Source organism: Pan troglodytes, chromosome 1, assembly GCF_028858775.2.
Source record: "Pan troglodytes isolate AG18354 chromosome 1, NHGRI_mPanTro3-v2.0_pri, whole genome shotgun sequence".
NCBI lineage: Eukaryota > Metazoa > Chordata > Mammalia > Primates > Hominidae > Pan > Pan troglodytes.
The window spans coordinates 157,006,470-157,018,959 of NC_072398.2; positions in this window are offsets into that span (position 1 = coordinate 157,006,470).

The following is a 12,490-nucleotide window of genomic DNA, read 5'->3' on the forward strand; positions in this document are numbered from 1 at the left end:
TGAATCAGTTAAAAATATTTTATAAACCAAAAAACATTTTTAAGAAAATACAAGATAAAACAGTATTTAAACATGGTGAGTTAATAAATAAATTATGTATATAGAACATAAACATTTTTTGTTAGGTCTGTTGAGAGGACCTTTTTTTCAACAAGTGTGTTCACATACTTATTTCAAGAAAGAAGTGCCATTTGTTTTAATTTGATTTTGTAGTATTTACCAGTAGATGGCAGTACATATTCAAGCTTATGGCAAGACAGTTACTGTAACTAAAACAGTGTCCCCTAACATTCAAGAAGGCAGTCTTTCTGTAAGTGCTCCTCAAGCCCCAAGACAGAGTCATGGAACTCTTATTTGCAACGCATTTTTATTTGATATAGGCTCTAAACATCCTTTTTTATTCAACTTGAATGTTAATAAATATTTTCACTTTAGAAAATCAGAAAAACACTCTAAGAGGTCAAATGAGAAAAAATGAAGTTAGGACTATAGCAGATGGAGATTTCGTTTACATTTGTACATTGGGTGTGTGTGGGGGGGAAAATAATCCTCTTTCAAAGCAGGTATCAAATAAAACACAAATCTGGAATTAGGGTAAAGAAAATATTTTTAAAAATTATCGCAAGGAGGAAAGAGAATAGAAGGAGGGGAATTGTAATAGAAGGAGGGGGACTACTGTAATAGATCGTGAGACCTGCCAGTATTCAAAGATTAAACAAAAAGAGTTTTCCTTTTATAATAAGAAGTAAACAAGGCTAGAAAAAACTTAGGTGTGGAGAAATGGGATGAAAGAGTGGACAGCAGATTGGACAGTAAATAAGAAAGTGTGTTACTGAGATTATTCTCAGGAGTTGCTGTTAAGGGGCTGTCTGCTTGTTTAGTCTGAAGGTGGTTCAAAGTTCAGGGACCTAGGGGAAGCAGAGATGCTTTAACAAAGCTTGCTTAACAAGCATTTTGTTCTCATTGATCCGTGGGGACCAGCAGTTCAGTTAACTATTAATGAAGCAAAGAATGGGAGTTTGGAGGGTTTTGTCTGGATTGGTCATAGGTAAACCAAGGAAAGCATCCCTAAATAAGTCATAGGGAAGGCTGTTTCTTTGTAGTAAGGTATCTTTGGGGACACAAAAGGATGGGGATATTTCTTTAACACCTTTGTTTTCCAAGATCCCTGGGTTCTAGTAAAATTCTACATTGTCACAGCTAAAAAGTCTAAATAAGGGATTTAAATGAATTTTTATAGTTATTGTTGCATTTATTCCATAAATGTGTATTGGAATTCAAGCAATGTGTAGGAATGGGCTCTGGTCATTTAATGGTCCAAATGTTATGGCTAAAAATGCTCCCCAAGTATCTTACTACATATCCAGTCCAAAGCATTCTATAGTTACGTAGGTAATTTGAAAAACATGGTTTGATTTTTTCCTAAATAATGTAAGTTAATAAGCCAAAGTAAATGCTTAATAAATGTTGGTTTGATAAATGAATGAATACATGTTCTGCATTAAACATATTATTACATGTTTATATATTTGACTGAACTGAATAAGACCTAAAAGTTAAATTTCTCAAAATATTTCCTTGCTGCTCGTGGACAAAATCTTCCCAGGTATTTCCTATGAAGTCTAAGTGCTGCTTTTCAGGGTGCACTTATGTCTTTACTTGTAAGTTTACAAAATCGAATTTTTCTGTCTTTCTAGAAGTAGTATTGTGACTTATACCTTTCTGAATAAAACAGCAGCAACAACAACAACAATGTTTATGGCCATAAACTGAGGGAATAAGGGCATATTTCAATTCCTATACCTAACATTAAGATTTCAAAAATAGGCCTTCTCTCCATCTCCTACTTACGAAGGGGATGTGATTTCAGGTGGAGAGTCAGGGTCTGGGAAACATCATTTATATTTAAACACTTAATATATGTTTCTCATCTAATGCCCTCAATAGCATTGCAGGGTACATGTTTTAATAATGTTCTTGTAGATTAAAATATTTTCCCAAATACACAGAAATAAAACACAAAAGTGACAGAGAGGGCTCTGAGTAAATTCATTATATGTGTATATATATGTGTGTGTGTGTGTGTGTGTGTGTGTGTGTATATATGTGTGTATATATATGTGTGTGTATATATATATGTGTGTGTATGTGTGTGCATATATATATATATATATTTATTTATTTTAACAAAATAATTGCTCTATCCTGGAACAGGGCAACATGCTGGAAGGTACAAGGCTAAAATAAAAGTTGTCTCTGCTGTTAAATTTTTGCCACCTAAAGAAACCAACTAATGTAGATCTCAGGATAGCATCCTGTCTGAGTGTAGGGGAAGCAGCAGAGAGAAGTGATAAATTCTTCAATGGACAAAGTTGACGGTCAAGAAAGACTTGAGAATATGTGCCACGGGTTAGATGTTCTCCAAAAATTTGAGTCTCTACTTCCACAGTGTGAAGTTGGTGCTGGTAGAGGAATCTCCGGACAGGAACTATGTTTCTCCAGCCTCCTTTGTATACAGTTGCAGTAATGTGTTCTCATCTATGAGAAATTCTCCCCCAAAAAAGCTAAGCAGAAGTGATGTGTGCCACTTATGGTCTAGGTTTCTCCACTCTCCTTCCTTTTTTTCACCAGAAGCAGAGGACTCTGAGGCTCCAGTGAATGAATGATAGAGCAAATAGGTGGAGAAGCCTGTGAATGAATCACCATGTGGAAAAACAAGAACATTGTTATGTGGATGAAAAATAGAATTATATTATTTTATGGGATTGAAATTTTGAGGAGTAGTTACTATAGCAGTTACTGCAACCATAACTATTATAGAAGTTACTCCTAATCTGAGTTATGACAAGTTAACTCACGTAGCTCACATAATTTTAAATTGTAAGGAATCTTATACATTATTCCAGATTTTCATTTTATACAGCAAGACATATGCCTACAGGAGAGTCGAGGTTACATTGCTAATAGGTAATGAATTTAGGTCTAGAATTTTGGGCTTTCCTGCCCCAAAGCCCTGTCTAGGGGAGGAAGGTGTCATGCTGCTTTTATATAGCACTTAATGAAAATCACCCCATTTAACTTTTTATTGACCTTTAAGTTTATTTCTCTGTATTCAACAATCTGCAAACAATTAGTCATGGTTTTTCTTATTATCACCTACTGTGTAGCTAAAGACAGCTATTTTCCATAAAAAATAATCACAATTATTTCTTGGTCTTAAGCTAAGATGTATAATTCCTTGAACAGTTTCACATTTATTGTATCTGAATTATCTTAAAATAAAAATGCCCACATCCTTGGTATTTTTCTTAAATAAGTGTATCTCATAACTGCCTAGTAGAAAGAATACTGGGCTAGAAATAAAAATTATATTCAACTTAGCAAATATCTCTGATATACTTATTATATGTAAGTCTTGGTACTAGTCTTGACCAACTTGCATTTTTAAGGAAAATGGTTGCTAACCAAATATCATCTCCAGTTCAAACATGGTAGAATTATACTTTCCAATCTTTTTGTTGTTGGCTGGGGATCCTGTGATGAGTAATGGGGGGAAGTAACATCTTCTGGACCAGAGAAGTTATTTGCTGGTGGACAGTCTTCAGAATATTTTTTTCCCTGTGGCATAAATGCAATCAGGGTTCAAAACTGTGGCTGCTTCATCAGCCTGTGTCTCTCAATGGCAGTATCAATATCCTCTTCTTACCTATGATGGACCTATAGCAGGAGCAATCAGCAAACCTTCATTGTTTCAGTATGTAGGAATTTGGAGAGTATTACTGCAGCATAACCTAATCTATGCTGACTGAAATAATGATGTTTCTGATATTATAAATGTGATCTTGAAAAATTCATTAAACTTCTTGGATGTCTAGCCTGCAATTTGGGAATTAACTGCTGTTTAGAGACCAAGTTATATAATTATGGAAAATACTAGACTAGGAGTCATAAATCCTTAGTTTTGTTATCTACTTGGTCACTAATTTGTATAACTTTGGGAATGTATTCCTTCTCTAATTTATTCCCAAATATCTATTGAACACTTATTGTGACTAAGTACCGGAAGACACAGATGAATAGAATCTTATTTCTTGCCCCCACAGGAGCTCACAGGTGACACAGAGAGACAGAGAGATGTAAGTAAATATGATGAGATGTGGTGAGTTATAGTAAAGTGCAGATTTTTATGAGAAGTGTAGGAGGGACAATCAGGTAAAGGCACAGGGGAGTAAGGGAGGGATCACAGAGAAGACATTTCAACTTGAACCTTTTTATTAGAAGAAGTAGCATCTTTAGCAAGAGAAAGAATATATGAAAAGATCTAAAACTGTGTGTTTTAAAAGAGTAATCTCCTTTCTTTCTTCTCTAAAACTCATATGTCCAATTATTTGAGTGGGTTTTTATTTTCTGGACAGGAGCAAGATGTAGATGGTTCTGATGTTTGTCAAGGTATTTTAATGGCCCACTTAAAAAAAATCCAATAATCTTTTGTGTATTTTCTGGAACCTACAAAAATAAAGTCAATTTTCTCTTCATTAGAATATTCAGCTCTACATACATTGTGGCCAGGGATAACAGTACAAGCATTTTTGCATATAGAAAGAAAATTTCTTAAGGTGTTTCAGACTATTAATTTTTAATGTCCTTATAAATGGCTTGTATATTTGTATATGTGCATGTGTGTGTTTTAATAGTTACTCATTCCAAAACTACAGGAAAAATTAAGAGGTACATCGGTACCTCGCCTTGTCATGGCAATCTTAAAGAATATACATGATGTCCCAAAGCATTTCTTAGAGTTTTCTATTATTAAGACTAAGAAAAAGGGCATTAATTATTATTTATTTTTTCTTTGAATACTAGGAACAATCGTAGTAGCATCTAAAGTTGTTGTTTTACATTTATTTTAATTTCTTTAGTTATCAACAGTGTAATAAAATGTTTTACATACATAAAATCTTATTTTTTTAATGATTTTTATGGAGAATTAAGGGATGGGTCCAAAAAGGAAAAAGTGATGCTCCTCGTATCACCTTTCACTGTAGCTAGTACTGCTGCCGCAGTGCTATACTGAAGAACCAAGCATCCTGGAGTATCAGGTAGTGCCCAGCTGTAGGGTAAATAATGACCAGAGTTAGAGCTGAAAGCAGGGGAGAAAACATATCTCATGTGGTAGCAACAGCGAAGGAGATGACTCACGATCAGACATGTGATATGCTCACTTTCCCCCAAATAAGCTAGAGAAAGGGAGGCTAACATTCTATGTTTACAGTATGAATGTGCCTGTCATAGTTCGATAAAAGTTAGTACCTCTGTGTGGCACATGGGTCTGTAGAATGGTAGACCCAAAGCTTGAATATGAGCAAGAAAAGATCCCCAAATAAAGAGAAGGATCACTCTGAGAAAGACCAATGGACTTGATGTTAATCTCACATGGTAACAGAAAGCTACTGAAGAATTTTGAATAAGGGAAATCATAATACGATTTGTGTTCTGTAAAACACTCTCCAATAGATGTGTTGAAGATCGATCAAAATTAGGGGGAAGTGGGAACCCAAGGCAGCCACAGACAGACTATTACTGTCATATTTTCAGTATTTGGTGCAATATGTGGCTGGCAGAAGATGCAGAAGAATATTTGGGGTATGAAAGAGTGGAGGCAATGATGAGGACCTGAACTACCTTAGTGTCTCTGGGTTAGTGAGATATGTAGGATATAAAACTAAATAGCATGCGGATCACTGATTGGATATGAGATAAAAAGAATAATTTCAAAATGACTCAGATTTTTAGCTTGAATGAGTTCTGATGGCTTCACCTGAGGAAGGGAAATCAGAGGGAAAATAATTTCACCTAATTAAAGATCAATTTAGCCTACCTGGAGCTTAACTTCTTTATTTTTTAAATGAGGAAGGCAAACTAGGAAATCTCTAAGTTATCAGCCAGCTCCAACAATGTATGATTAGATAATTCTAAATATGTGATAAAAGAAAATACACTGCCATAAAAAAAAAGTTGGTGCAAAAGTAATTATGCTTTCAGGCTGTGAATGTTAAATCATTATAACTAGGCTTGAACACATCTTTATTAACGAAAATAGAAACCATTACAATCAACATATTTTTGCCAATGAAAAATAAGTTTGTTTATTCCTGTAGCATAAAAATCCATGCTTCAAGATTCTACAAACTCTTAGATAGCATTTTTTGCATCTTGCTCATTGTAGAAACATTTTCCCTGCAAAAAGTTGTTGAGATGCTTGAAGAAGTGGTAGTTGGTTGGCGAGAGGTCAGGTGAATATGGCAAATGAGGCAAAACTTCATAGCCCAATTTGTTCACCTTTTGAAGTGTTGGTTGTGTGACATGTGGTTGGGCATTGTCATGGAGAAGAATTGGGTCTTTTCTGTTGACCAATGCCAGCTGCAGGTATTGCAGTTTTCGATGCATCTCATGGACTTGCTGAGCATACGTCTTAGATATAATGATTTCATCAGGATTCACAAAGCTGTAGTGGATCCGACCAGCAGCAGACCACCAAACAGTGACCATGCCCTTTTTTTGGTGCAAGTGTGGCTTTGGGAACTGCTTTGGAGCTTCTTCTTGTTCCATCCACTGAGCTGGTGGTCGATGGTTGTCATATAAAATCCACTTTTTGTTGCACATCACAATCTGATTGAGAAATGGTTCATCGTTATTGCATAGAAGAAGAGAAGACGACACTTCAAAATGATGACTTTTTTCAATTTTTGCTCACCTCATGAGGCGCCCAGTTATCAAGCTTTTTCACCTTTCCAATTTGCTTCAAATGCCGAATGACCATAGAATGTTCGACTTTGAGTTCTTCAGCAACTTCTCATGTAGTTGTAAGAGGATCAGCTTCGATGATTGCTCTCAACTGGTCATTGGCAACTTCTGCTGGCCAGCCACTATGCTCCTCATCTCGTCGACTTTGCAAAACTTCTTGAATGATCACTGCACTGTAGGTTTGTTAGCAGTTCCTGGGTCAAACGCATTGTTGATGTTGTGAGTTGTCTCTGCTAATTTACGACGCATTTTGAACTCGAATAAGAAGATTGCTTGAATTTGCTTTTTGTCCAACATCATTTCCATAGTCCAAAATAACTATAAAATAAATGGGAAGTAATAAGTCATTAGCAAAAAAAAAAAAAAAAACCATGAAGTGAGAAATGTTCATTAAAGTGATTTATAACCACATTTATTTAAGATTGTATTCCAGTATCAAACGGCAAACTTCAGCAATGCAAAAACTTTTGCACAAACCTAATATTAATTATTATTGGTAGAAACATTGGCTTCCAACAATGCAGTATTATTACAAGGGCCCAATTAGCACTGAATAAAGAAAGACAATTATTCACAGACTCTTCCTTGTCCTTTTTTTTTTAACATAATCTGCTATCTTATGCATTGTTTTCTTCTCAGACAGCTTTATATAGCTTACACATCTGCTTAGTTTGTGAAATATAGATGCTCCTTGACTTAAAATGGTATTACATCCAGATAAACCCATTGTAAGTTGGAAATAACATAAATCAAAGATGGATTTAATACACCTAAACTACCGAACATCATAGCTTAGTCTAGCCTATGTTGAATGTGCTTAGAATACTTACATTAGCCGCAACTGAGTGAAATTATCTGGCAACACAGTCCACTATAGAATCTCTGTGTTTATCCTCATGATCCTGTGGCTGACGGGGGGCTGTGGCTCACTGCTACTGCCCAGCAGTGCCAGAGAGTATTATATTGCATATTGCTAGCCTGGGGGGAAAAAAATCACCATTCAAAATTCAAAGTATAGTTGCTACTGAATGCATCTAGGTTTTGTACCATCATAAACTCAGAAAATCATAAGTTAAACAATCGTTAAGTTGGGAAGCATCTGTACTATGATCTCAGTTTATTTATTTATTTTTATTCCTCATAATGTATTTTCTAATACACTCCCATTTTTTTACTCATCGTTAGGTGCCTGCTTGTGTTTTGATCTCGATTTCATTTCCATTCACTTTTTGTTAATTTTGAATTACTTATTCTTAAGATGTTAACAATTCTAATTTTCTTGGCATTATTTGAAAGACAATGTTTTTACTCTTAATCATACTCTTGAGGGAGGGAGAGCACCAGGATAAATAGCTAATATATGGAGGGCTTAATACCTAGGTGATGAATTGATAGGTGCAGCAAGGGCATGTTTATGTAACAAATCTGCACGTCCTGCACATATACCCTGGAACTTAAAATAAAATTAAATTAAAAATAAAAAATATACTCTTGAAATTATTTATAAAGATAAATAATCAGAAAGTAAAACAATAATAAAAAATACTTTCACATTAACAACCAATGTGAAACAGGAATAATTTTAATGAGAAATGCATGTGATATTTTAGGGACATATAAGAATGCTTGAGTAAATGAAGCAATGCACTATATTTCTGGATGAGGAGACTGAATATTGTTAAAATGTCAGTTTGTCTAAACTTATATTGTAGGTTTATTGTAATTAAAATAGAATTCCAATTAGGATATTTTTCACCTGATAAAATTATGTTAACATTCTTCAGAACAATGCTCTGAAACAAATAATTAAAAGGAAAAAGTGATTTATTAAGAGTGCTCTCAGAAGAAACCTACGAGGGAGGGAGGTAAGCAGGATAAGGAAAGGAAATAAATTAAGCAACGATATAATTCAGATCATATACTTTCAGTGGGGCAATCTCACCCCCAAGGGAGTGAAAATTGATTGTTGGGAAGTGAAAGATATTATAATGGTGTGTAGCCCTCTAAAACACCACCATACACAAATAAATACATAGATGGTCTCTCTTGACATTAAAATTTCATGGCAGTGGATGATTAGGGGAAAAAAACTGTCTATGAAGTTTCTTTAGGGGACAATAGTGGAAAAAAGGGGGCTGAGAAACACAATTTTATGTGAAATGTAGCCTCAGGATGATCTTAAGAAGATTTCTGGAGTATCAATTGCCCAAAGTTTATTTTGTCTTTAGGTAAGTGAGGCTCATATCATCAGTCATGAGATATGCGCCATCCTGGAGTAAGAGGGCATAATTCCCAGGCACTTCCTCATGCAGCAGCTCTAATCACTGAAGAGCCATTCTATGGAGGAGGTTGCCTGTATGAGCCATTAGCAGTAACATTCATAGCAACTGAGGGATGGCCACACTGAGCAGTGTATATTATAGAAGGAAGAGATTTAGTAGTCACTGTTTTCACATACTATAATGTTTTGCATAGAAACCTGTGAAATTCAACAAACTATTAGAACTAAAAGGAGAGTTCTCAAGGTTGCTGGCTATAAGATTAACATGTAGAAACAACTGTTCCTCTATACTGGTATGAAACTACTAGAAACCAAACAGAAATTAAGATATTATTTTCAAAGAACAACAGAATTCTGAAGTATTTAAAAAGAAATCTAACAAATATACACTATTTGGGGATAAACCCTATCAAAGAACATTTAGAAAGACATAGATAAAATATATTTATGGACAGTATGAGTTAACAACCCAACCAATCAAAATTATGGAGGGTTTTAAGAAAATAATTAACAAATTTCCAAATGTCAGTTGTAGCACTATTTGAAATAGTGAAAATGTAAGAAATACTTAAGTGTCCATAAATAAGTGAAGACACAGCCACATAATGGAATATAAAAAATAGTGATCCAGACCTATGTTACTGCTATGGTGAGATGTCTAATGTATATTAAGTGGGAAAAGCCAGTTGTAGAACACACTTGTGTGTGGAAGTGGCTTTGAAATTAAGTAATGAGTAGAGGCTAGAGGAATTTTGAGAAGTAAGTTAGAATAAACCTAGATTGCCTCAAATAGACTTTTTGTAGAAATATGGGTGTTAAATTCCACTGGCAAGGGCTCAGAAAGACATGAGGAACGTATGTAACATAGTTTTTCTGCTTTCTTTTCTGTGTTTATCCAGAGTTTAAGTTTTATTTTTAATTTACAAACAATAATCACATATATTTGTGGAATATAAAGTGATACTTTTATATGTATCCACTGTGGAACAATGCCGTGGCTAGAGGCTGGTTAGTTCCCCTTCTTGAGCAGCTGCCTAAGGCCACACTGTAACCACATCCCTTATCAAGCTCTCATATTATGGGCCATTATGCATCAACTTTAATCACCCCAGAGCCAGGTACCAGCCAGCTAGGGAGAAATAATTCAAATTAGCCAATCAACAAGGAGCCCTTGAAATCTAGCACACTTCACTCCATTTGAGATACAGAAACTTTCCCCTAAAGCTCCAGCTTCCTATTACCCTGTCTCCAGTTGCAACTCCCCATGTGGCTCTGCTTGCAGCCTTCTGTCATTTCAAGCCATAAAGAACAAAAAGTTATGCCTTTTATCTGAGTATTCCTGTATTGCGTCTTGCCATCGAAAGAATCTTTAAATTTTACAAAACAACATACTATTGGAAACAGAAGTAAAGATAATCTTTTTTTATATATGCAGAAAGCTTACCTTCATTGTGTCCTACACTTGTAAGGGATGGACTTGGATATATAGCTGAGATTTCCAAGCAAAGTGTTGAAGCCAAGGCTTAGTTTCTTTTTTGCTACTTATGGTAAAATGTGAGAGGAAGAGATAAATTGAGGAAACAACTATTAAGCAAAGAGGAAACAGAAATTGATGATTTTGGACATTCTCAGTTTATCTAGACTTTAAAAGATGCTATAATGAGGAGATTCACTGTCAGAAAAGCATGCTCTGAGGAAAAGCCAAGAATTTAGCTGGACAACCTTTTGCTAATTTCTTAGAAGTAACAAAAGCTCACAATCAGTATTCAGTCACACAGAGGACTCTTTGAGGAGCTTAGTTGTCTGACTCATGGATCCTCTCAGCTATCTCTGGAAAAGCCAAAATTAGAGGAAGAATAATCCAGAAAAACCTGTGGAGGACCCACTTGTCTAATGGAGTGAATTCCTGTGACATACACAAAAGAATCACTCACTGATACTTGAGAATGTTAGATCAGAAGAAATATGGTTAATTTTGCTCTAAAAGGACAGAGGAGATGAAATGAAATAAAGCTGTTGAACTTCCAAAATTCTATAGGCAGGAAGCAGGCTGATAAAACCATTTAGTTGCAAACACATGCTATCCTGTAACATAAAGGAAAAATGACTCTGACGGTGGAACCGCTGGCATAGAGGGATGAGCCTAAAGTCACAGAAGATTATTCCAGGCCTTAAAACATAATGGAGTTGGCCTTGCTGGATTTTAAAATTGCTTGAGAGAACCAACTCTTTTTTTCTTTTTCTTGATTTTTGAATGGAATTGTCCATAATTCTTCTACTATGGCTATCCTACCATTATATTTTGGAAGCAGTGAACTTGTTTTCTAGGAACTTGCTAAGAGAGTAACTTGGATATTTAGCTAAGGAACTTTCTGAGCAAAGTTTTAAGGGTATGGCTTGATTTCTGTTTGCTGCTTGCAGTAAAATGCAAAAGGAGGCAATTATGATGGGAGTAAAGAGAAATTTGAAGATGTACATTTTGAAGACAGAGAAAATTGCCACAAGCCAAAAAATAAGGACAGCACGTAGAAACTGAAAAAGGCAAGGAAACAGATTCTCTCCTCAGAACCTCCACGAGGAACCAGTCCTGACAACACTTTGACTTTAGCTTACTGTGACTACTTGTGGACTTCTGACCACCAGAAATGATAAAGAGTAAACTTGTACTGTTAAAGAAGATACGTTTGTGGTAATTTGTTATTGTAACAATAAGAAATGTGTGTATGTATCTATAGGAATACTACTTAAGTAAAAACACATTTATATGATGCTTATTATAGCCCACACATTTTACTAAATGTTTTGTACAAATATTCTTATCTGATTCTAGAAAGAATCTTATTTACTTTGCATTTCTATGTGTCTATATATGGATGTGTGTATTATGTATGTGTGTGTATACATATATATTTCTTAAATAAAAAACCTAAAACTTAGGTTAAGTAACTGGAAAAAAGGTCAAATAGCCAGGAAACTTTGTATCCAGAAACTTTGCTGAATTCATTTATTGGTTCTAGGAGCTTCTTTAGAGCTGTGCTTTTAATGATAAAGTAAAATTGTGATCTGGATAATCTTTTAAATACAGGAAGAAAAAACGAAACCTGGAAATAAATATAACAAAATGTTTATTTGAAGGTTGAACATTATGAACATGTTTTTCCTTCTTTTTACCTTTCTGTATTTCTTTTGTATCAGGTGTATATTATTTTCATCATGTGAAAATCAAACAAACATAATACAAAACTTTACTTCTGTGTAGAATTGGATTTTCTAGATATTAATGATTTGTACTCTTCTTCAGACAATCACTTTATACTAGCTCTATTTTTTTTTTGAGACAGAGTCTCACTATGTTGCCCAGGCTGGAGTGCAGTGGTACAATCTTGGCTCGCTGCAGCCTCTGCC